Below are 26,877 nucleotides of genomic sequence, written 5' to 3'. Positions count from 1 at the left end.
TCAATGCATTATCCCAGCTAATCTTGATACCAGCACCGAGTTACGTGCTTTGCTATGCCAACTGTATAAATTTGGCAGGGGATTGGGGGGGAGGGCAGAATTTTTAGTTTGGAAAAGCTAACGAACGTGGAATAAATGGTGGCTGGGTTCTGAACAGCCTGAATCTGTATCTACACCCATGCCCTCAGCCTCTCACAGGCATGCAAAGGCAAGACCACTGACTTAGAGCTGGAGACGTATCACAGGCTCTCAGCACGGATAGCCAGCCTACTGGCTTCCCAGAAAGGCTGGAGCAGTTTTCACTCTGAAGGGCAATGTGAGGTAGCTGGCCTGGGACACCCTCACTAGCACTAAGTGCTCCATGGAGGCACCGAGCAAGTTGGGGAAAAACACATTTTATATGCAGACATCTAAGAACAGAGAGACATTTACCGTGGCGCTAAGCAACCTTAATCCTCAGGGCCTCTCACTTGATTGAATCCTTCCCATTCCCCTTCTAAATAAATATTTACTTGTGTATCTAATTCTGTGTAATTTTCTAACGTAAGTCCCAGACTTACATAAGCTTCAGACCCCACAAAACCCGAATCCACAACTGTCTAGGAAGAACATTTAGGGCTGTGGCAGAGATGATACTAAAAGTTCCGTACACCAATTGCATTTTCCACAAGCACATGGCATAAGTACATTTCCCGGTTTCCTCTGCATTTGGCCACGCCTGTGATTGAGTTCTGGCTAAAGGAAGACAGACTATGGGTAGTGTATTGGGTAGATATTGATGCCTCGGGTGACCCCGTTGGACTTTAAAGTGATCAAAAATTACATTCTTATTGTGTTGCCATTGATATTTGGGGGTCATTGTAACGGCATTCAGCATTAGCTACGAGGACTAAAGCAAAGGCTTCACACCTTTGATGGCTCTCCTTGCATACCTGTGTCACAATGAGCTCGCTAACTTGGCATCTTTCCTTCTTATTTCTAACAAAGCAAGTAAAACTGATTTGCCTCAAGTATGCACACTTACATCTGACAGCCTTAGATTTCATCTCTGGGAACTCCTCTGCCACATGGTATGCAAAAGTAAAGCCGAAAGCCATAAGCCACGTCTTCCTTTTAAAAACACACTCTGAGCAGTAGAGACTCAGCTCTTAAGGAGGAGACAGAGTAAGTGGCAGTTACTTAGTTTCCCCCAAACACTTTAGAATCCTGAGTTTTCTGCGAAGGAGCACAGATGTTCATATCTCTGACAACAGCTAGAAGCTTCTTGCCAACACATGAGCCCATTTCAAGAGAAAAACAGACACAAATACCAAATATATGCCAAATTCTCTCTAAATAGCTTTCTCCCCCTATTTCTTTATTTTAGCCAACTTGATTCTTTCTACCATACCCACCACATATTTTCTGATTTCTTAGGGCACGTACATTTTGCAGTTATCAGCCAAGAGGGCTCAAGATTGCTTTACTCTTCAGAAACCTACTCTCTTCTACATCCAGCAACCTCCTCAAGCACCTTATCAAGATAAATATCATAGTTCATTTGGGCCACAGTGCTGTTTCCCCAGAAGCCAGGAATCTTTCCCTGTGAGGATAGTCCTCCAGATTTCAAAGCTAAGCAAACTCAAGGCTGGAAACCCTCTACTATAATCTCATCCTCTAAACTGCAGGCCGTTCTGAATCTATCATCTCATTTCAACCCCAGCTTCTTTGGGGTTGAATATTCAGCAAGTGGATGAAGTTGCAAAAGGAAAGAATGGAAAATTAAAGGCTTTTTCAAAATTGGGAGCTGCAGTTGATTTTTCTGAATGCTCTTCCAACAGGCAAAGATGAAAGAGCCACGCCTCATAAACAGCAGCAGGAGAGGGCTTGCCAGAAAGGTTAACCACTTTCATCGGCCAAAATTGGCCCCTGCACTTGGGGCTTACAAATGCACTGGGATTTAACCGCAAGGAGCTGGAGCCAGTAAGGATGGGCAGAGGTGTTGCTGACCTGAGTGAGACCAGGGAGCCAACCTATGCTCCCAAAATGCAGACAAGAGGTGCCCCTGTCCCCATACAAATGATGATGCTTGAAGACTGCAGCTCGCAGGGGCTTCCCTGGTGGCGCAGTGGTTAAGAATCCGCCTGCCAATGCAGGGGACACGGGTTCGAGTCCTGGTCCGGGAAGATCCCACATGCTGCGGAGCAACTAAGCCCATGCGCCACAACTACTGCGCCTGCGCTCTAGAGCCTGAGAGCCACAACTACTGAGCCCACGTGCCACAACTACTGAAGCCCGCACTCCTAGAGCCTGTGCTCCACAACAAGAGAAGCCACCACAATGAGAAGCCCGTGCTCCGCAACCAAGAGTAGCCCCCGCTCGCCACAACTGGAGAAAGCCTGCGTGCAACAATGAAGACACAACACAGCCACAAATAAAAATAAATTAAATAAATTTTAAAAATAAAAAAATAAAGAATAAAATAAAAATGTCCAAAAAAAAAGATTGCAGCTCACAAATCCAACTGCATTGTGCAACTGAGATATTTGTGGCCTAGTCTGGCTGGTTAGCTCTAATGGTTAGACCATCTGGCTAATAAGATTACAGCCAGTCCCAGCATAAGAAAATTAGCTTTCCTCTATTTCAACACAACAGATTCATCCTTATCCCAACTTGAAACAATTTCACAAGGCAAGCAAATAATATTTATTGATTACCAATTACATATATAGCATCCAGAGAAATAAATTCAATAAAAAGAGGAGTTTGCATTACTTATCAAAGTCTTTTCCAGCCCTGAAAGTCTTATTTCTGTGAGTTTAGACAAAGAATTTACATCTCTCTGGCCAAGAGGTTGGATGTTATTGGCTTAACTCATCAGACTTTTCCCCCCCATATCTGTGCTTCCTTTTGGCCTAAGGGACCTGGTACAAGTCCCAACACATCAACAGCATTAGTAGAGAGAAGCTCATGTGGTTTTCCTGCCTCTTTTAGAGGATTCAACTGTTGGCAGGAATATACACTTTTAGGGAATTTTGTTTAGTCATGAAGCAATTAGCTTTCATGACTTTAAATGTTTTGGTGGATTTTTAAACGCTTAAACAGGTGTACAAATAGACAGATGAAGCAGACAACACCTGCCTTCCTATTTAGGTAAAGGGTTTTAGAATTAGTTAACTGATTGTAAAAACTCTAAAATGTGTTCCAGTAATGATGCACTATATGATTTCTTTAGAAACAAACGAAATTGGACAAGCATGATGCCACACTAAGTTAAGTCACAGGGTCTACAGCACCTCCAGAGAGCATTTTAGAGCTCCTTTCCAGGTGTGGTGGGCACCACTTAGATACTTTCCTATTTATAGTTCCTAATAAAAGCTACCATTTATTGGGCACTCCTCATGTGTCAGGCCTGTTAAGCACTGCATAGCATCCTCTAGAGGTCTGTATTATTATCTACATTTTACAGCTGAAGAAATTGAGATTCAAAAATATCACATAACTTGCTTAAATTCCCATATCTAGTAAATGGAGAATGTGGGATTCAGGCCTGGCTCTTTCAAGCTCCAGGTATCATGCTCTTTGACCTGTACCAATGTCTTCCACATTACAGCTTATTTCCTAAAAATATGGAAGGGAAAAAAGTCCATCATTTCCCTTCAAGTCATTTTTCTATATAGTCAGGCATTCCTCTCATAGCCTACAGTAAACTCCTACAGATACGATTAAGCTTGTGTCTCTTTACCTAACCTCTTACAGCTTTGCTTTCACTTCTGAGGCTAAATAAAACTTGCAGCTTCCCATTTTATATTACTTCTAAAACATCTATCTCAATTCTTAACCTTTTTATATAAGTATTTTTTGGCCTTTTTTGCCCAGAAATAAATGTCTGATTATGCTGTAATCCATAGAGCCACGTAGAATGAAATAAACAATTCCTTCTCAGGGAAATACCCGCTTGGGGAAACCTAGATTTCCCATGAGAAACCTAGAAATGAGTTTGACAGACAGTGTCAGGTTCATTTCCGTTTCTCTTCTTTTAAATCATAAGTGCCCTCTACCAGAGAGGTTGCATTTCTAACCATTAAAATACGCCTATCTAAAATTCAGGATACCCTTCTCCTAAATTAAATGCTCTGCTTGAGATGAAGTATTGCTTCCTGAGGGCTATGTGGGTGGAGCTGATGGGTGAGGGCCCCTCAGAAGCCGGGAGCCCCCTGTGGGATGCAGAGCAAGGTCCAGCATGGCACTTCCCCCTTTCCCAGGACAACAAAGCAAACTGTAAAGAGCCATGAGCACCAGATCATCATTTCCTCCATAGCAAAATGATCTTCCTCAGTCTCAAATCCCTTAGAGAAGGAGATATGCAAGTGGAAAAGCCATTTGTTTGTTGACCTTATTTATCTTCCACCTGGGCAGCTCAGAACCTCTAGCCCAGTGGGCTCATAGACCCCTCATACTGTACCAACATCAGCCATTTTTTGTATGCTTGAAATGTATGATGCAACAGAAGCTATGCATCCTTCCATGAGTCCTCTTCAGTATTCATGAGCAGAGATTTACAAGGCCACAGTGTGCTATATAGTTCAGAAAATCACCAGATGGACACATTGCCCAGTACCCACAGGTAGTTCCTCCAAACAGAAGCTATGAAAGGCTAGCCATCTGATAAGATTCTGTGTCCCATCTCTATTGTAACTAAACAAACTATATCCTACTCAGGAATCTGTCCATATTAGCAATTTGGGTAGAGCCTTAGAGATTCTGGCACTGTCGCAACATGGCCAAAAGCCCAGGAATCAACAAACAGATGTGATATGAAAATTCTAGCCAATGAAACAATTTAGCAATGCTGAGAAACCTATAGAGATGATTTTCCAACATGACTGCTTTCATAAATAATCTGTCTTCTAAGGACTGTCTAAGGTCAATGGTTTCAGAACTGGCTTTTTAGCAAGGATGACCAGTAGACTCACTTCAATCTAGGGACCTCTGAAACATTCTGTTTTTAACGTACCAAAGAGTAATACACACCAAAATTGATAGCAATTATAGTTACATACACTAGATGTATATCCATTGAATGAATAAACTAATGACACAAACTCTGCCAACAACTAGTTTTGACTTTGGCCAAGTCATGGGCCTCCGATTTCTCACGTGTACAATGAGTTAAAAGGATTAGGTGACTTCACAAATGGGTGCTCCACAGAATAATGGTTCTGCAAAATGTGACAGGTTTTATTTGGAGAAAGAGGGAAACTGTGGTTAACTGAGTTTGAAAACCAACATGTTACAGAAGAAAACAGATCTCTGACTGGAGGCTTCTCAGCATTTAACATGCTAATTCATAGAGAATCTCCCCAAGAAAGTCTTACGAAAGTCACCCACTCCAACAAGGCTACAAAACCCTTAATTCACAAGGGTTTCCGCAAGTCTCAGTTGGTGCCTGGTGCCCAGCAGTTGAGCACACTTTTAAGCTCTCAACAAATATTTGCTCCGCAGGTCTTCAAATCTCCTAACAAAAGGATCCCTTCTTCAAGGTCTTCTTTGATGTTAACTATTCTCATTGACCTAAGATCAGCTGACATGCAGTCCATCTTTCTCTTCGGTTCTGCCTCTTTCTGGCTCTATGACCTTGGGCAAGCTATTCACCCTCTCTAAACTTTTAGTTTTCTTATCTATAAAATAAGAATATCAATAGTAGTTAACTCAAAGGACTGTAGTGAGAATTAAGTGAGATAATGTGTATAAATCACTTTGCATCACACACAGTAAACACTCAGTAAAGGTTAGCTGTCCTTGTTATTATTCACTAGTGTAACACACTGTTTGGATTTCTGTCCCAAAGTCACCACTAAGCAGACTTTGGCATGTTGGTCCCTATCTAGCCTCATCACTGGCAAAAGGCAGACTTTGGATTATATCAGCATTTCCCAAACTCTAGCTCTTCAAAGACTATTTTCCAGCCCTATTTTACTTAATATTCTCTTCAAATTATTTCACCTTAGTCTCACCCTATGCATGAAAATCTGTGAAATCATATATTTGATGCACTTGTTACCTTTTTCCAATATGCATTAAAATGAATGAACAATTATTTAAATACCTTTCAAAAGCCAGCATTAATACCTAAATCATCTTCAACACCACACGCTGGGAAGTAGTAACTCAGGATCTCCAAGATCCTTTCACTAAAAGATGAGATATCATCTCTCTGAAAAATTACAAACAAAGCTTGGCAAATGCCAACAACCACCCAGCCCCAGCAAGGAAGCATCATGGTTCAGACCATCGAAGGGATCCTTTTTAGAAACTCGATACAAATCATTTAACAGCAGGAAATCAGAGATGACGAAGGGCATGGAATTGCCTGGGACTTTCCAAAGCAAGAATGACCTTCAGAATTCTCTCCCAAGTTCAGATACATGTACTCTTTTCCTCTGTCAAGCAAATTAACATGTATACTTATTTGGAACAAAATGGCTTGTCAAAATGGACAACAATCCTCTAGTTCAATTCACAAGAAAAAAAATGGCATCTCTAGGATGTGCTACATTAGCTGAGAGGTGGGGAGACATTTTTAAGATACGTTTCGGGCTAAGACGTTTTCGAATTCCACAACTGAAACTCACAAAAAGCATATAACAGGCATAACAACACCCAGCCAAGAACAAGAGCACCTGCTCTACCCCCATCCCACCCCCAGAAAAAGCACATGTTGAAGAACTCTAACACTCAGATGAAATAACCCCCAGTCACCTCACCCCAGGTTGGCAGCAACCAATGCTGAAAACGTGTCACAGCTCCCTCCAATGTAATGTCACCCTCCTTCAGACATCAGCAAAACCAAAGCCACTATGAAATGGAAAAAGACATAAAGAGTATTGTAGACTGGTCATAAATAGAAAAGACCAAGGATACTATTTTGTAAACATTTTATGGGCCCCAATATCCAGCCCTTCCATGAGTAGAAACAAGTATAAGTGGTAGTCTATAATATCTTTACTTTTAACTGCAATCATTCTAAAGCCCTTTTAATAGCTGTCGCTTGTTCATTTCCAGGCTGTAGCAAATTATAGTTAGAGGAAATGGCTGCTGACAGCTTCCCCACTTCTGTGAATGGCACGCTCACTCATTCTTGCAAGGCCTGTGGACCTCCTTTCCTGGCACATCATCCAGGAGCACGAAAGTCCTGCTTAAAAGGAACAGTAAAGACAACAGTGCCCAGGTTTGCCAATTCAGAGACCTTGGTTACTCCAGCTCTGTCTCACAAGGCCTCTGTATATTCTTTCTCGTTCTGAAAAGAGGAGAAAAATCAGTGTTCCCCATACATGCTCCAAAGGCAGTTTAGCAACATGCAAGATGCATGTTTGGGAAGGGAGGGTGTGTGTGTGTGTGTGTGTTTGTGTGTGTGTTGGAGGAGGGTGGGGCAGTGATTTCACTTGAAAGGGATTAATATTTCAGGTATTACTAATATCATAAACCTCATCCTCTCAGGACACACATCCCAGGGAAAAGAGAACTGGGTCAAAGGCACAAAGCAGTCCACAAAAAAAATAATAATAATTTTGAATCTAAAATAGTATTTAATAAGAAAACTGAATGATCACTTTTGGCACCTGGAAAGTGGTTCAGCCTGTCCCCAAATATTAAAATTGGATGAATACAAAAATAACTCTTCAGAGGAGCTTTCAGAACTCAGGCTAATGAATCCAGTTATGTTGCTTCTTAACAGCCTTGATTAAATGGGAGCATTCGACTCCGGAAGGGGGTGGGGCAGAACCAGTGAACAGCAGAGTATATACGCTTAGAGCCCTGTCACATCTGTGTCACACGGACGGCAAATCAGGAACCAGAACTTTACGATGACATTTCTTTCTTTAACACTGGTTCTTTCTCACGTCAACACGTAGCCTAAAGATCAAAACAATTAAGTGAGAAGGCACACTGCAGAGACCCCTAGGAAATAATTTTCAGTCTTTATGTTTTCAAAAATTCAAAGACTCAACAGATGAAAGTACAGCAATACACAAATTAATTGCTGCTCAGAAGATGAGCTTTTTACTTTTTAATTAATGTTCTGTCCTTAACCCAAAAGCAGAAGTAAAACACACAATGTACACTGCTTACGCACCTCTATGGCGAAGCGTTACCTTTTTCCTTCAGGCTTTCTTTATCCTCCTGAGAATGTGTTTAAATTTAAGACACAGTCTTGGCAGTGTGTGTAGCTCAGTGATGCAAATAGTGTGGGATGGCGCCACCCAGAACTCTGTGAGTGGGAGGGCAACCAGGAAATCAACTTTCCTTTTCTCAGTGTGACTCTGTTCCGTCCAGAGGATGATTTGGGCACACATACTGTCGGTTGTCTTTTTCAATTGGGGAAGGGAGCAGGCATACAGAGGGAATGCCAAGTCATATATTGGAAGTACTTGCATTTGCAAAACCCCTGAGTTTAAACTGTTAATTTCCAACTTGTCTTCCTCCTCCCACTTCTCTCAGTGATTCCACATCCATCCTGGGGGTCTCAAGGCTACAGGATGGAATACAGTTACCTCTGTAACAGTCAGATATTTGAAAGGAAGGGGCCAGCATAGATTAACCAACTCAATGGGCAATGGCAAACCTGTTGGAGCAATTTGTTCGAAACGTCTCTTAAACCTTTCCCAGAAGTGCTAACAGGCAGAGAGAAGGGCTGATCTTCAGTTTCATACTCTCCCATCTTGCTGTCTTTAAAATGTCCCTTTGGGCACATTCCACATGCCAGGCAATGGGCAGGGCACAGAGGATGTAAAGACAAATATGGTACCCTCATTATACTCAGGAGCCCCCAGGCCAACAGAAGAGACAGAAAAGTAAACAAGCACAAATTGATGAGGTCTGTCTTGCTTTTTTTTGCACAGATGCATGAACTAATTCTCTATGGAGACCAATCAGTCAGAGGTCAGAAGGCTTTCTGCAGGAGACATTTAAGAGGGCAACAGGTTGTAAAGGATGAAGAGCAGAACTACAGGGAAGAGGCACCTAGAAGTCATCCAGGGATTCCCCAAAGGGGCTTCATAGCACAACTGGCTAGGGCAGGAAGTCTTTGTATAAATACGGATTCCAGAACTCACCCAGAATCATAATTTCTGGTGTTGAGGGCCCAGATTCTAATTCTTTGTAACTACTGAGATGATTCTGAAGCAGTTGACTGATCCAGAGATTTCTGATTGGGACCCATTGATTACACCTAGCCCCCTTCCTCCATATTATACAGCTAAGAAAACTGAGGCCATCAGGGTAGGCACAGATTATAGTCAGTTCAGCCCCAGGACCAAGACTCTGGCCACTTGACCCTGAATTCCATGCCTGGACCACCAGAGCCTGCAGAGCTCATGAGGTACAACATCTTCCATGAAGCAGGACGTTGACCAATAGCAGCAGTGGTTGGTGCCTGCATGAGAGTACCAGCCACACTGCGTTACTGGTGTGTCCATGACTGCCTCCTGCCCCCCAAAGGAAGAAAGTCAGTCCCTGTGTATCACAACTCCCCTGGCATCGAGTGTCTAAAGAATGAGTCACAATGAAGTCCACAAATGGGGTCCACAAACAGGACTCTGCACAGCATCAGGGAAGTACTGAGAAGGTCACCTGTCCTAGGGACCTATTTTCTCTAAAGAGAGAAAAATAAGATGCAGGAATCAACTCTGGTAGTGGAAAACACAGTGAACTTTAAAAAGTCATAATGCAAAGAACAGAAAACATCATGAAATTTTCTTGTAGACATAACCTATTCTAATGAAATGGCATTTTTTTTTTTCTACAAAAGTTAAAATCGAGCACGTGTTTCAGAGTCAGCGAACCTGAAGGGTGTGGAAAGATACAGGAATGGTGTATCTTGTGAGTTCATTTGTGATTCCTAATTCCATCCCTTCTAACCAACTGTTGGTCTTGAACACACAATCTTGGAGGAGAGGTTCAAAACGTATACATCCTTTCACATCTATTGCACACCCGCTGGAGCCAAGGAACTCTGTTCCTTGGCAACGTGTTTCATTTTATCGTGGCATTACATGGACACCATTCCCATTTATACAAGAGGAAATGGAAGCTATGAGAGCTTAATGATTTGCCCACAGCAAGTAGAGAATGAGTCATTTCAAACTCCATCTGTTTAGCTGTGGAGATCCTGCCTCTGTCACTCCCCCAAGGCAGCTCAGCAAAGTGTCTAAGGGAGTGAGGGCGTCAGGCCTCCAGCCAGTCAAGGGTTCTATTTAAGTACCTTCTAGTGTGGCGTGGTTCCCACACAGACAGCAGAGTCAAAGCGGCAATCAGAACAGCCGGATTCGCACAGGCCTATGGTGTTGGCTAGTTAATCATGGTGTTTCTACAAGTGACATATACAGGAAGCCTACTACATTCTTACTGGATCTGTACAAGCAGAAGAGCTCTAGGTCAAGTGAATGAAAGTCTGACCTGAACCATAAAAACAGAGTCGTGGCCCCTCCGTCAATTCCCCAACTTGAACCACTTTATAGATGCAAAATCCCTTAACTGAAGGGGAGGCTGGGCCCCCTTGAGGAAGGACCCTGGTACATTGCCGAAAATATATACTGTTAATCTTTCTCCCAGTCTTCCCCCAAAGGGACTGGCAGCCTTTTACTAAGGAGACTGTGCAGTGGGGAATAGGAAATAATCAAACCTTTGGGGGATTACTGGTCACAGCCTCTGAACTGACACTAGTTCCAGGAGACCCAAAATGTCCCTGGTGGCCCACCAGTCAGAGAAAGTGCTTATGGAATTCAAGTGATCAATGGGGTTTCAGCTCAGATCCATCTTGCAGTGGGTCCCCAAACCCATCCTGTGGTTATTTCCCCAGCTCCAGAATACATAATTGGAATAGACATACTCAGCAACTGGCATGATCCCCACACTGGGGAAGCAAGGAGTCGTTTGGTTATTTAATTGAAGGAGGAAAGGGCTGTGGAAGGTCTGAGAATGTCGCTCCAAAGGCCCAAATATGCTCCACTTCCAGCGTGAACTCAGAACACTAAGTTTGGGGTTTACAGTGTGTGTGCTGTTTGGCTCAAAAGTAATGGGCTCAGCTCAGCACTTGAACGTCAGGATAAATGGTTCCAGCAATGAAGAGCCACGACACCTATCAAGTTTCAATTGCTAGCTGAAACCTTTGATAGCTGCTAGAAAAATAATGTGCAATTTTAGCCTAGAAACATACATTATAAAGGTCACAGCGCTCTCAGAATATAATAAATAAAATGTAGGTAACCACGTATGTGGTAAGGATCCCAGCCCCAGTTTGTGTCATGAATGCCTGGTCGCCCACAGGCCCTGGGAGGAAGGAAGAGAGAAACATATTCTCCAGATTCAACATTGGCTGAACTGTGGATAAAGGCACAGAGGGGGTAGAAGTTTCAGGGTTTAAGCCAAGAAATGTTTTCTACATTCTTCCAGCTTATGCTCTTCTAATATCTCTGCCCCATAGGATTTTTTGGTGACTAGGAGAGAATTACAAGCAGACACATGAGGTATAAATACTTCTGCAGACAGTAATGTGATGACAACGTTGGTGTCCTCCTCTGGAGTGTTCATTACACGCAGGGTCCAGCGGAATGACAGTAAAGCAGTAACCACTGCCACCACAGGATTAGGGCACTGCAAGGCCAGCGGCCGTTTGTCCTCCACATCTGACATATGGTCTGGGCCCCACCTCCATCACAGTGACCTCAGGCAGGACTGGTCTTCAGCAAAACTGAGTGCAATGAGAGTTACATGCCAGCCATCCCCGAGCCACATGGCCCTGCGGCCCGGACTTGGGGCAAAGAAGCCATTTTAAAGGGCTCTTCCAAAAGGACGCAGTGCGCACATACACGTACCCTAGTGCTTCTCCCTGCAAGCACTGACTGAGCACCTGTTGTGGCCTCAGCACTGGGAATATCTGCCCTCAGGACCTCCAGTCTACTCAGGAACAAAGACAGGAAGCAGAGCGTAAAGGGGCACAAGAGGCACGATAAATGCCAGCACAGGGAAGCACTCCGCGTGTCCCAGGAGGGGATACCAGGAAATCAAGGAAGGCTCCCTGAGGAGGTGACTACTGAGATGTGTCACGTTGACCAGGGGGAGATGTGGGTTCAGGGCACTTCATTCTCTCTTCTCGCCACCAATTGCCTGATGCCTTTTCTGTGACTTTTCTGTCCCAAGTTTACTCTTAATGTTCATTTCAACCTGATTTCACTTGCGAAGGAATTCTGGGCTCTTACACTCCCTGGGGAACAGCCATGAGCCCACTCTCTTCCTCATGATCGGTTTCTGAGCAGAATTTTAAGAGGGCACTAGAGAATAGCTTTAAAGGAGACGCCCTCCCCACCGAAGTAATCCTCCTGTATCCCTGGCCCTTTACGTCCCTGGAAACAATTCCACATTGTGGCAACTATGGTCTGGTGTCTCCCACGTACAATGTGCTCAGTCTCCTGCTTCGGATGGCGAAGTAAACGAAATCCACGGAGGGGCTTCTCACCACCCTCCTCGTCGGGTCAGGCTTCCCCACTACCTCCCTGCCTCGTGGCTTCCTTCGGCACTTACATAAGAAGATTCTTATGAAATGGCTACAAAATGAAAACTAAAATATCAGAGACATAGAAGTAGTAAGCCACAGGTCTGACAAAACAGCTGCATATGAAAGGATTAGGAAATAAATTAGAAGAAACTCAAAGGATTTAGAATCCATTTCAGGTGCACTGCAAGAATATCCTGCCAGTGTGGGGAGAACAGGTCCAAGTTAAAACCCAGGCAATAAAGAGGATCCATCCGTTACTGGCTGCCCAATAATGTTCTACCTTGAGGTTTATAATTCTTCTTTCACTCCTTAGCACTTTGTAGGACCAGGCTCCTCAAAGTGGAATCAGGACCACTTGCACTAGAATTACCTGACGGACTTGTTAAAATGCAATTTCTGGGTCCCCAGCGATTCTTAGGCATTTTGAAGTCTGTGAACCACAGATCTCGGTACTATATCATTCTTAAGTGGTTGCAATACCCACGCTAAATCACTCAGTTAAATTGCTCTTTAAAATTTGAAGGAGACACCGGTGGCTAAATTGATTCTTTTAGAAATTGTTAAGATTCTAAAAGTAGTAATGGTGCAGTCACATTGTGACCGCTTTTAAATGATGTAAAAGTTACACACTGAAGTCAGAAAGATCTCGGCAAAACGTAAATGTGGTCACATCACTCCCCTGGATAAACACTTCAGTGATTTCTCATTGATCTTTTGGTAAAGGCCCAGAGCCGTGGTCCCAACGAGCCCACCTCCTCAGCCTAATCCAGGCCTGGAGTGTCCCCTGCCCAACGTTCTGGTCTTCAGTTCCTTCAACATCCAGTCCGCCCTTCACATGACCTTCACACACACTAGCCACCCACAGGGACTCTTCTTTCCCCAGTAAAATCCGTTCTTCCTCTTCCCAGATCTCCCTGACTATATAAATCCCCCTGCTGTAGGCTCTCCCAGCATCAGCCCTTTCCCCCACAGCCCCTGGCACAGTTTAAATGTCACATTTATTTGTGCAATCCTTTGAGTAATGTACATTTCCTCCACCGGTGTCTAAGCAGCCCATGACATCAGCTAAAGGACTATTCTGTTTTCTTCCCTAGGAAGGAAACCCACCATTGTTTATGTATCACCTAGCACACCCATGGAACATAGCTGGTGCTCATTAAATATTTGTGAATGAACAAAGGAATTAAAGAGTATCTAAAAAGCAAACACTGGAGGCAAACGCAGACCCACAATAGCCACCAGGAATTTAAAATACACTCGGATCCCTCTCCTAAAAGTTAAAAGCTCCAGGGTCTCGCCAGCACCCTGAAGACTAAGTCTTATGGCAACTTCCCTTCCCCTGCATATGATACTAGATACCTTCTTTTGCACTTACCACTTCAAAAGGATGAGCCCAACTCTTCCCAGTGCAATTCCTGGATTTTGAAAGGAGAGTGAAGTTCAACATTAAAACTGCTATTATGCCATTTCTCTGGGCCTTGCATTGATCTAGTTATGAAAAATTACCCTAAAGCCTATTCATTGTCTGAAAGACGTATGTTGAAATGAAAAGAGACCTGGGGGTTTCCATGATGACTTACTTCTTGTATTTGTGTACACCTTCGTGCATCTTACCATTCTCAGCTCCACGTGTCAATTCTCAGACTGTTCACTGCATTTTCAAATGCTAGAACTGTTAGCAGCATATCTGAATGATTTCGAATGGCCCTCAATAAGCTGGCCATAATCACAACACAATCTCTACTACAGTGGAATGATGTTTCACGGGGATATAAATGAATCAACCATTACTGCCCTCTTTTCTCTGCCATCTTGCTGGCAGTAGGCCCTGGTTCAGGTAATGAATGGTTTGCTGCCCTGACTGTGCTCATTTACATGTTCCTGAAGCAAAGCTCTCACAGCAAATTGTTCCCAGCTGAACACAATATTCCAATGTAATGGGTTCAACTGAGGCAAAAATAAATTGGACAAATGGACGGAGACTTGGAAGCAAAAGAGAGTAGCGTTCGGTATGCTGCAGAAAATTCCTCGATTTTGAAAGAAGAGTGAAATTCAACATAACAACTGCTATTATACCATTTCCCTGGGCCTTGCATTGATCTGGGCAGCCAGCCTCCCTGACAAGTAAATTTCCTCATCTGTAAAATGGGTCCAAGGTGAATTAATATGTTTGACTCACTCTTAATCTGATATATATTTTGGTATGGATATAATTCCCCAGTGATTTGCTGTAAATCTATATTTCACCATAAAAATCTTTTTACGGGTCTTTAAACATTTATTTAACACTGGATCCTATTTAAAGCTCCGCACTAATCCTGATATATAGTAAAGAGGCATTGTCACACAACTGACAATCTAGCAGCTGAAAAATCCATACTTATCACCCTGTCTGGGAGAAGAGAAAGTGATGGAGATTTTTATTGTACACTGAAGAGAGTATATAATTTGTCAGGTACCAAACAAGATTTGATTATAGTGATTGATAAGTGCCTTTTCATGACTATAGTAACAGGAGGTGCGGGGACTATACTTTTCAAAGCACAAGCTTGGAGAAGTAGCTTTCATTCGGCACATTTCTCTCCTACACCCATACTTCATGGCAGTTTAGTGTCTACACTGAGGTTTATTTTTTTTTTCGACCCACTCCATAAAAGCCATTACCAAGTGGCGGGTACATGAGCCACTGCTTAATGAGCTGGTGAGCCTGTCAGCTAGTTGTTGCCTTCCTGAAGGAACAGAAAGTAGAAAAGGCATTCAAACAAACTGGCAACAGCCAGACAGAATGAGTAGAAATGGAAACAGATGGCTTCTACTTAGGTGGCCATAAAATGAATGGTCCAACCTGGGGCACTTTTGAAAGAGAAAGCTGGTACAGTTAATCATGCTGAGATGACAGAGCTATAGTGGGTCTGTGCACTCAGGATTATAGACGTCCTACTTTTATTTTTCTATTATTCATCTCCAGAATATTTTCTAATCTGATTTCTAGGCTCAGGTTAAAGAAGAAAAATTAATACTTTCCTACCACCCACCTGCCAATGAACATTTGAACCATCCCCTACTCACAGGAAGTTCCAAATGATTCAGAAAGGGACATTTACAAAGCGCTATTGGAACCATTGAGCTAACTCCTTAACATAAAACATAATCATATGAAACCCAGTTCAACCGAATGAAAGTCCTGCCAAATGCTCCTCCACTACTGTTTCACAAACTGAGAGTTTCTCACTGGGCTCCAATCCACGCTGGACAAGTACAAACAGCCCCCAGAAGGCTGGATTCAAGGAAAGGGAAAGACCCCCAATTAGCAACCTCCATTCTCTCTACCCAAAGTAAAATAATAATAAAACAGTAAAATCCCAGGTTAGTTGACAATGAATGGGGGATAGAGATCCATTTACAAGAGGTTTTATTTGAGGATCCCACATTGCTAACATGATTTGTTATGTCAGTTCTTTTAATTCACAATCGATGGTAATTTTACCTGACCTGTTTTTCAGCAGTTTACTTCTGCTGTATTCTTGAAGAAAAGATATGTAAATCAACCTAATAGTCTAGTCAAGATTTTAGGAGGAATTCCCCAAGCCACTTAAAGAAGATAAAGTAATAAACGTACGTCTTTAAATGATTTTAGCAACATATTTGAATTAAAAACTTGAATAAAAACTACTGAATTAGTACTAATAACATCAACAATAATAGCAAGTCCAAACCAATGCTTTCGGGGTATCCTACTTTACAATTATTATTATATTTAATTACCTCAGCAACTCCAAGAGGTAGGGACTTATAGTACGCCCATTTGAAAGGTGTAAAAACTGAGGCTGAGGACTTCCCTGGTGCTGCAGTGGTTGAGAATCTGCCTGCTAATGCAGGGGACACGGGTTCGAGCCCTGGTCTGGGAGGATCCCACATGCCACGGAGCAACTAGGCCCATGAGCCACAACTACTGAGCCTGCGCGTCTGGAGCCTGTGCTCCACAACAAGAGAGGCCGCGATAGTGAGAGGCCCGCGCACCGCGATGAAGAGTGGCCCCCGCTTGCCACAACTAGAGAAAGCCCTCGCACAGAAACGAAGACCCAACACAGCAAAAATAAATATAAATAAATTAATAAACTCCTACCCCCAACATCTTCTTAAAAAAAAAAAAAACTGAGGCTGAGAAAGGTAATTAACATACACCAAGTCAACCAGCCAAGAGAGTCCAAAAGATAATTTGAATCCTCAACCAACATGTATGTATTTATTTAGCTTCACACCTCAAAGACTTTTCCCTTTTTCCCCCAAATCCATTCAGTCAGCAAATCTTTTTTTCATCAACGTCAATATCCTTTCCTTTTGGCTTGAATCCAACCTGGGGGGGGCGGGCCTTGGACCTCTGGAAGTTGTCTCTTTAAAGGAAGAGTTTTGGCCCACTACTCAGACTTGAAGATGGAGTTGCATTTACACAGCAAACACACTGCTTTATTTATTCATTTGACCAAGACTGTGTGTTTATCCGGGTAGGCCTAGAAGGAAAGGGCTTACAGCTTCCATCTTTCCTTGGCACCTCCCTCCTGCTGTACCATCTAATCTATCTTCCATGTGGCCTTGGGACTTAGATTTCTTATTGAATTCCAACTGTGTCTTTTCCTTGCCTAAAATCCTTTAGCACTCCTTTCCGCTCAATCCAAATGCCCAGCTCCCAGAAGAGTTGACACAAGGCCTCTCTCAAACATTCTCCCACTACCCTGATGGCTGTATTCCCTGGTCTTACCAGGTTCTTTCTTTTTAACACTCAGCTTTCCAGATCCTTCTCAAAGTCACTTCATTGTGAGCTCCTTCCTCTGTGATCTGCACACATTGTAAACACACATTTATCACACTCTATAATGACTATCTATTAATGGATCTGTTTTCCCTCCAGCCCCTCTCACCACACTGCTCATATGAAGCAGGTCTGATAATGACCAGCAAGAGATTTGACTACAGGACATAAAATGCGATCAAAATGGCTGCAGAATGAATGAATGAATGAATGAGTGAAGTATTATGATGGGTACTGTAAGCCCAACAGTATTTCAATTTAATAATATTTACATGTATATTTAAGTATATGGCACACATTTTAAAAATATACTACAATTAATAAATAAATCTTTATTGTGCTTCTCTCATATTAATCCAGGCAAATGTTTCTCAAAGCTCTCAAAGAATGGACAGTAATTGAGAAAGTAGTTCTAACGAGTTGAACTCACTTCTTGGCAGTAAAGTAAGTCTAAGGATGATGGAAATATATTCATTCCTTGAGAAAAGTTTTGATTTAATGTGATTTATACTGACTTGCTATAAAAGTGATAAGCACTGGAGAAAATAGGATTTAGCAGGTGATATAATAGTTTCTTTGCTTTTAAAGATCTTTCAATATTGGGAGAGCTACATGGATATATGTGGGGGGGGGGTGTCTTTCTCACACATACACATACATACACAGTACACACTTACTATTTAGTGTATGAAAGGATCAGTCCTATTCCCCCAAATCGAAATTTTTGAATACTTGGTCACTTCCTATGAATGGCCCACAGTTGGAATAACTAGGTCACATGGACCACTATAAAAATGCTGTGAAAATGATGGGGTGGGGCAGTGGTAAGGGTGGGCAGGAGTCAAGTAAAAATCAGCCTTACTGAGTGTTATTGGAATTCACTCTTCACTCAGCCAAAAATACGCAATCTAACCAAAGTCCCTCCACTGGTTCTACCTCCCAAGCCACATGCCTTCTGGTGGGCAAGGGCAAAGCCAGCTGTGGCTCTGCATCTGGATTAAAGAGCCTGAAAACAGAAAAAAAAAAATTATTTTGAAATGCACTATGCTTCGAAATTAAGGGTAATTGTGTGTAGCAGCCTGGAAAATATAGCTCATCCAGGACTGCTCAGCCACAGAACCCCACAGCACAAAACGCTGGCTTTCTAAATGCAAGCTCAAGCTAAAAAAAAAAAAAAAAGGCACAAAGGGCGGAAGGAAGGGTGGAGGTTTACTGTAGGGCTGTGACTTATAAGAAGGCGACTGCCTCGGGGAGACGAGCTAGTACACAAGCTGGACAATCTCTCTCCATCCCTTAAGCCCCTAGATGCTACTCTGCTACAGCAGCCCGACAGCGAAGGTAAATAACAGGTTGACAGATAATTACATAAGAAAACAAATGTGGCAAGATTAGGACAGAAATCTAATAGACAGAGTGGAAAAGGACTCCACATATAGCAATACCTTAAAGCGATGCCCTGGTCATGCTAATGGAACATCAATATTTATTACTACCCAACTAGCCAAGGCGTATTTTACCAGCAGAGGAGGCATTTCACCCTGTTAACTCATTCCCAAGCAGACATTTCCTTAATCTTGTGACAGAGACCTCTGAACGAGCCCAGCTGAGCTTTGCGACCACCTCCCTCATTTCATTTATCTTATTCGCATTACGTGGACGTTATAGCTAACACAGTAACCAGGGGCCAGAATTCAAGACCCTGTGAGGAAACTGAGGCATAAAGTCACCAGCTAAAGTTTTTTCAACCAGAGGGTGCCAGGAAGAAATACACATGAAATTCAGAATTGAAAGCAATTTGGGTTAGGGAGACAATTGCAATTTTAGGAGGAGAGGAAGCTAGAGAGGAAATTTGGAGAAGTAGAGGAAATAAATGAACATAAAGGACGAGACCACCCATCTGTGAATAAACCACCTTAGGGCAAAGGAATAACCAGTAAATAGAAAACTGGGGCACTTATAACTGCTGTCAAAAGTCTAGCATGTCTGATAGCCCACAGTTGAACTAATTTACGCAAGAAAACAAAACTGTGGGGCTTCCCTGGTGGCGCAGTGGTTGAAAGTCCGCCTGCCGATGCAGGGGACACGGGTTCGTGCCCCGGTCCGGGAGGATCCCACATGCCGCAGAGCGGCTGGGCCCGTGAGCCATGGCCGCTGGCCCTGCGCATCTGGAGCCTGTGCTCCGCAACGGGAGAGGCCACAACAGTGGGAGGCCCGCGTACCACAAAAAAAAAAAACAAAACAAAAAACTATGGTTCTTACTAGGAGAAGGAGGTTAGCAATTGGCAACGTCTGGAGACATTTGGTTATCGCAACTGGGTGCTGTTACTGGCATCTGGTGGGTAGAGGCCAGAGAAGCTAGTAAACTTCCTACAACGCACAGGGCACCCCCCCGCGACAAAGGATTATCCAGCCTCTGGATAATCAAAGTCACCAGTGCCAAGGTTGAGACTGCCTGATATAAATGGTCAACGTAGAATGGGCAATAGACTGCAGGAAGAAAAAGAAGAGAATCAGTAGCCTCAGCGTCACCCAAGGGAGAAACCATCCTGGTTAAGAACTCCAGTCTCTGGTTCACTTAGTTGGTATTAATACATGGGGCAGGAGAAACAGCAAAAAATATGACTAGCTGGAAATTACGCTGTTAAACGTATTCCCTCCCCCAAATTGGTCCCACCCCCCCCCCCAAGTGGTTCCATGCTTTTCCTTTCACCACGACTCATCCACAGAGAAAAAAAAATGCTGGCTAAAGAATATGTGTCTATTCCCCTCGGCAAACATCATTCTCATTTTTGATTAATGCATTGCATTCTGGCTTATACGCGTCAATATCATGAGAGAAGGATCTCTGACTCCCAGGAATAAAGAGGTCAGCTTTAGAACGGGATATCCAAAGGGAGGCACTGAAAAACTTGGCCTCGGTGGTGGCAGACACATCCCTAGGTGCCACGGTAACCCAGGGCACAACCATCAGATCCCAGGGAATTTCTACCAGCATACAGGAGTGAAGGGCCCCCTGGGAGGGCCGCAGCATAGCTCAATGTGGGGATCCTGGCCTCAGACCAGGCTAGTCCAGGAGAACCAACAAGAAGAATAAGTATTCAACACAGGCATGATGCACGGGCAAGAAACAACAGGGTAAAAAGAGTCAGAAAAGGTGGGTGTAGGCTCAGATCTACTCTCCAAATATACTAGTGACATTTCATTTCTCCAAGCCACTTCTATAAGATGGGATATGAATACTATATCAGTTCATCCCCACCATTTCGAAAACAGCATTCCAGGAGGAAGCATGTCAGCTGTCGGCACAAGGAGGAAAATGTTGCATGGATCCTGTGACTTCAAGCCCCCTGGGGCAACGCTCAGTCAGGGCTTACTCAGTCCTGCCGCCCTCAAACCACTGCTCCTTATCCGGCAAGTACAACCCACCCAACCCATAGCAGTCCTGGAGCCCAGCAATTAGTACGGACGTCTTCCGGTGTTTTCTACTGAGGGAAGTTTTGCTCCCCGTATTAACTGTTAGAAAGAAAATAGTCAAAACTGTAGCCTCAGTTCCTAAAATTGAGGTTCCAATAATAATCTTGCTCAGATTCTGGAAATCAGTGTTTGCGGGGGCCTAGAACACTGACTGAGCCTCATCATCTCATTCTATTTATACATGTGACTAATTTCTCTACTCAGCACTAGGCCAGGTTGTTGCTGTGGTTAATTCTGTCTGATGAGCTAGCATCCCTTCTCCTGCATGGATTCCTACACAATACTTGGCTGTTCACCCCACCTTAGGCCAGTGACAAAAATCTGCTCAGGCAGACCTGTACTTATCCTGTGAAAGCTTAGAAAGCATAGTACTAAGTCACAAGTTAAATTAATCATGGATCAAAAGCGTGATTTGAGAGCTTCAGTTCTGGCTATTATCTATAAGTTCCAATTGTTGACACTCAGACAACCTAAATTATCCAGGGAACCGAAAACTGCAACCAGTGTTGCATTGTGCTTGCAGGCTGGCTTTGTTGTACCTAAAAATGCTGTGCTTGGCGTATTCAAAGGCTTTCACGGGCCACACGCATTTCATGGGAGCCACACTCTGTACCCTGGATGGCTGGTCTTCAAAATCCTGATGTTTTGGACAGTGCTGAAGTTCTCAGCCTTTTTCTTCTTTGGTTAGCCAGTCCCAAGCCCTGGTCAGCTAAGAAGCTTAATCTGACTGTGTATCACAGCAGTGTGGCTGCCACCAGAAGAGATTACTTCTGTCTTTGCAAACCTCTGAAAGTAATTAAAAGCATGCATATGGGGACCGTGAGGCATAAAATATGAAAGGAAAAGTTCAGTGAAGTAAGGTTCCAAAGACCTCAAAAGCTTAAAGACCTCAAAAGCTTAAACTAAAACTTGTCCAGAAAAGAGTATTTTCACTCGTTTTATTCTAACTTAAAGAGTTATTACAGATAATCTACTGTCTCTCCATATCACTGAAGTGAAAAACATATACTTGGCTCTCCAGCATTGCCAAGACGTCAGCCTCGGGGCCTAGCAGACCATCAAGTTCTATAAACAGTAGTATTTTAAAAGTTAAGTCAATGACTGATGCTTTTACTGCATCTGATTCAACATTTGGAAACAGCATCTCTTGCAGGAGATTTAAACAATAGCATTTTGGGGGGCGGGGAGCTAAGTGTTTTTTAAAGTATGGCCCTATGAACCACTTTCATCAGAATCCCTGGTAAATGGTTTAAAATGTACATTCCTAGGGCCTCCAGAATTATTAAAACAGACTTTTTTCATCATGACCCACATTAAGTGATACATTTGACATTAAGATTTGGTGTCCGTTTTGTAAGACACTCAATTTTCCATTGTACTCTCTTCTATTTCATGTTTTCAACTGCTGGTCCGGACCTAATAAATTGATATTATGATCCATTCCTAGTTGTAACGCTAAGCTTCAAAAACACGAGGCTAGTTAATCAGAAGAAGCAGAACTGGAGTTGCACAATTAGCAGCAAACACTTGAGGCTTTGTGATGGAGAGAGGGTTTAGTAATCCCCCACCTTTTCTAAGTTCAACAAAATGAATGTCTTATAAATCAAACTACGCACTTGGATGGTTTCAGGCATTGAAAAGTGGTTGCAGGCTTCAGTTACAAACCTTAAGGGCACCCACTGTCTTAGATCCGGACAGGAAACGCCCTCCGAAGGAATGATTACCTCTAAACCTTCAGTGTTAAGAAAGATAATAATGTCAGCAAAGTGTGTGCTCAGAGCCCCTTAGCACACCCCTAGCCACATCCTCTCTGCAAGGCTTCAAAGCACTCCCTTCCTCTGCCTTTCCCTACCCGTTCACACCCAACATCCAAAGGGGTATATTACTTTAAAACACTCAAATATTGCCCTATCTCAATTTAATAAAGGCTTATGATTTAGCAGCACTGTAGAAACCCCTCATCCATTTTCTCTCTTTCATTTTGCTTCTCCTGGGCATTTCTCATCTCTCTTCTCCCCAGCACCTGCCACCCAGCCCCTTTCTGTCTCCCTCTCCTTCTTCCCTTACTCCTCTCCTCTCCTTGTCTCCCATCTGCTGGGGGAGTGGAGTGGGATACAGTGGATGTCTCTGACTTCACTCCACTCACAGTAATTCCCTTCTTCCCAGGGGAGTCTTTCTTTGGCTAAAGTACCACACACTTTTAAAAGACATTCTCCAAGGAGAGTGATGACACAGACAGCAGACCTGAAGCAGTTATGCGTTATTAATAAACTGTTCTGGTTTTCCACTCCCCCAAGGAATCACCTCTCTGTTCCTTTCTTCAGGCTGAAATTCTAAGGGGAGGAGTTTACTCAAGGTAGAAAGGGATCTGCAAGAAGTGTGGCTGGGCATGGGGAGAGGACAGGGGAGAAAAAGCAAAAGCCCGTTACCTGGGCTTCTTACTTGCCGCTGATGCTGCAAGTATTTTGTTTTTGTGGTATATTTCCCTGGTGAGCCTCTCCCATAAAGGCGTATCTTAGTCAACAAGTATTTCTTGAGCACCTACTACGTGGGAACCAGTCTAAGTTCTGGACCCGTAAACAAGACAAGGTTCCTGCCCTAATGGATCTTCCATTCTAAGGGGAGAGACAAACAATAATCAAACAAACAAGTGAATATATAATGCCAGAGGGTAATAAGTGCTAAGAGGGAAAATTAAGCGACTTAAAAGGACCAGGGAGTGGCTGGTTGCTATTTTATATGAGGCAGTCAGGGAAGCCCTCCTGCAAACTGACAACTGGACAGAGACCTGAAGGAAGTAACGGAGTGAGCCAACCGGACACTGTGGGGAGAGGCTCCTTGCGCAAAAGGAATAACACGTGCAAGGCCTTCATGAGAGAACTTGGTGAAAAAGAAGAATGTAAGGCAGTCAGAGTATCTGTCTGTAGTCAAGAAAGGCAGAGAGATGAGACACGGGAAAGGGGGGGAAAAGGGGGATAAGGCCATCAATAGGACCACCCATCCTGTAACCCAGTGACTGCTCCAGGTCCTGAATTCCACCAGACCCAGGTCTGGGCCAGCCTCCCAGCAACCCCCTCCCTGACACCTACCAAGCTTCTTCCCTAGCTCCCTTCCCTCCTCACACCATCCACCCTGCAGAGTCCCAACACTCTAGGTCATTCCCTCACAATTTCCCCAGAGGAGGTACAATCCATCTAATTAAAAACAAACAAAAGTGAGTAATAAGTGTGGTAAGAAATCAACATGAACCTTTAACCACAGCCCTTAAGAGATAGGAAATGTACCATAGTAAAGAGCGGGTTCAGAAGGTCAGCTGTAAGGAAGAAAAGTCTGCTACTTGACAGCAGGGGATCTGACCGTCTAACTCACAGTGCCCAGTTCTGTAAAGTTGATATATAAATACGGGTCATTAATTACTTTTATTTACTAGTTCGGTTAGGGTTAGGGTTAGACAGTAACTTTTATGTACTTTTATTTTTTTTATAGACAAAAAAACCCAAGAACAACAACTCAGAAATTCTTCCACTGCCCCACACACCACCCCCAAGTCACTGGCAGCCATAAACGAGGAGCCTATGGCCTCTGCCTCCAGAGGCAGAAACCCTTGCCATAGGTTCTCTGAAATCTTAAATATAACGAACCAGATCCGCATCATTTATGGCCAGTGGTGTTAGCAGGCCCTACGTCTGAGGCACTGGGCATCACGAAATATGCCCCGCGAGTCCCCGGAGCTGTCCAGAGGCCCGCAGAGCAGCGTCACTACCGGGGACCAAGCGCTAGGCTTTAGGTCAACGCAGGTCCCGCCGCCAGCAACCCCTGCCCTGAGCAGCCAATTTCAAACAGCCCCTAGGTGGCAGAGGGTCACTCGGCTCCGGAGCCCCTCGCGGTCACACACAGACACACACAGACACACACACACACACACACACACACACACACACACACACACACACACACACACACACACACACACACACTCGCCGCCCTCGCGCGCGCCCGCGGCACCACACGAACTTCCCAATCCCAAACGCAGGCGCGCACCCCCGGGCCGGCTGAGTTCTGTATTTCCTCTTCCTCAAAGCTACTCTTGCGATCTCGGCCGCCCCTCTCTTTTCGGATTCCAGGGCCCCCGAAGCTCGGCTGCCTTCCTTCTCTTCAGGCGCACCCGGTGCGCACCCTCCCTGATGCAGGGATCACCCATCGAAGCCCCCAACCTCCTTTCCCGGTCCCAGGGGGGGACTTCGGCGTGTCCCCGGGAGGCGGGTATTTACTAACAGTCGCCCGGGGCTCCCAGCTGCCCCAACCGCCCCCTCGCGTCCCTCCCGGCCCTCCACGCCTCTAGCCCATCACCGCCCCCTCCCAGGAGCGCGTTCGCCGGGGGATTCCCTTCCATCTGCGAGTGCCTGAGAAAAGCCGGGAGTCCTAGCTGCCAGTCCCTTCTCCCGCGCAGCCTCTCGGGTCTCCAAGCCCACAATTCCACACTCTCCCTGTCCCCAGCCCCCCGGCGCCAGCAGCCCAGCCCTCAGTCAGCCCCCTCCAGCCCGCCCTGACCGAAACATCTCTGCGGGTTCCCTGGCCACCGGCCCTGCGCTCCCTCCTCTGCGCCCCTTCCTCCGCTCCCACTCGCCCTCCCGCCGCCCCCTCCGCCCTGACTTTCCCAACTGGGGCAGAGTGCCCCACGCGCCCGCAGCCTTCACCCCGGCGGCCACCCCCCGCCTGCGCCGCGACGCCCCCAGGGAGAAAACAAAAGTGTCTCCGCGGCGCCCAGAGTCCCCCCGCGCAAGACGCCTCCTCCTTGCCCCAGCTCCCTCCCCGGCTGCGCTGAGGTCAGCGAGTCAGGGCGCCGCGCCAGCCCAGGAAACTTTACGAACCTGCCCGGGGTCGCAGGACGGCGGCGGCGGCGGCGGCGGCGAGGGTTCCCAGCAGTCAGAGCTCTGGCGACCCCGCGACCACTGAAGGGGGACCGGAGGGCCTGTCGCCCAACTCGGGGTCCCGGCGGTGTGAGTGGCTCTGCCTCTATCCCTTGCCCATCCTCGCCGGTTCGCGCTCGCCAGAGCACACGCACTTACACTCCGGGTCGGCCGGCTGCTGCGCCGCCGGCGGCCGCTGCTCTCACTTCCTCTTCCTTCCTCCTGCTGGCCAGAGACACATTTTGCATCTGCAAGGCATCCCGAGATTAGCCGCGAAATCTCCTCCCGAGCGGACGCTGCAGAGTGGCCGCCGTCGCCCCCCGCACCTGCGCCCGGACACGCGTGGTTGGCGCGTTCGCCTCCAGCCGGCGCCCTGACGCCGGCCCACTGCACTCTGCCTGGGGGATGGGGGTGCCCACGACTTTTTGAAGTCCCCCTACTTAAAAAGAAGAAAATGTCAAACACCGTGTACGCCTCAGTTCTGCTATAAATAATATGTGTGCAGAGCATGACTTCTCGAATGAGCTCACACGCGGCGTTTTGCAGGCACTAACTCCGTCACCCTCATAGCGCCACCTCCGGGAGGCCGAGAGTGCGCGGCATCTTTTTATAAGCCTTCAATTTGGGCAACTGGTTTGGAATTTTGAGGAGAAACTTCGGTGGGCTGTTTTAAAGCTACCTTAAGAGGCTGATGTGTTTGTGTTGACGTTCTGCCTCGACCCTTGGACGGCGCGACAAAAGTAACAGGACAACGTTTCCTCCTCCTCAGTCACCTGTGCATTTACCGACCAAAGGATTTATTTCTCATCAATTAAGCCAGGGACTCCCTAATTTTGCATAACTTTGCATAAAGCAAAACGTTCTACCACCAATTTGGTATTTAGGGTACATTATTTGATTCATACAACCTACTTCAGTCCTTTTCAAAGCAGAAATCAATCACGTTAACTCCGAGTAGCTGCCAGGAGGGAAATGACAGTTGTTGGAAGGTTGCAGGAGAAACACCTGTCCTCTCCAAATTCAGAAATATCTACGCTGGCTCTACCAGAAAAGGCAAAGGCAGTTGCTATACATTCCCTGCAAAATGACAAAGGAGGTAAGTCGGGGACAGGGAGGCATTAGAATGTAAGGTGGAAGCAAACCTGTTA

General features: G+C 45.0%; 1 protein-coding gene across 1 annotated transcript in view; it reads right to left on the bottom strand.

The window, feature by feature from the left end:
* ELMO1 (engulfment and cell motility 1) overlaps positions 1–25,895 on the bottom strand; it is a 578,694-nt gene extending 552,799 nt beyond the window's left edge. Inside the window, exon 1 of the mRNA XM_032642958.1 lies at positions 25,691–25,895. The gene's annotated coding sequence lies outside the window, so the exon portion shown is untranslated. The remainder of the gene's footprint in view (positions 1–25,690) is intronic.
* Positions 25,896–26,877: the final 982 nt, after the last annotated feature.

Source organism: Phocoena sinus, chromosome 9, assembly GCF_008692025.1.
Source record: "Phocoena sinus isolate mPhoSin1 chromosome 9, mPhoSin1.pri, whole genome shotgun sequence".
Classification (NCBI taxonomy): Eukaryota; Metazoa; Chordata; class Mammalia; order Artiodactyla; family Phocoenidae; genus Phocoena; species Phocoena sinus.
The sequence above is the reverse complement of the archived record's forward strand: the minus strand, read 5'-3'. Positions and strand labels throughout refer to the sequence as shown.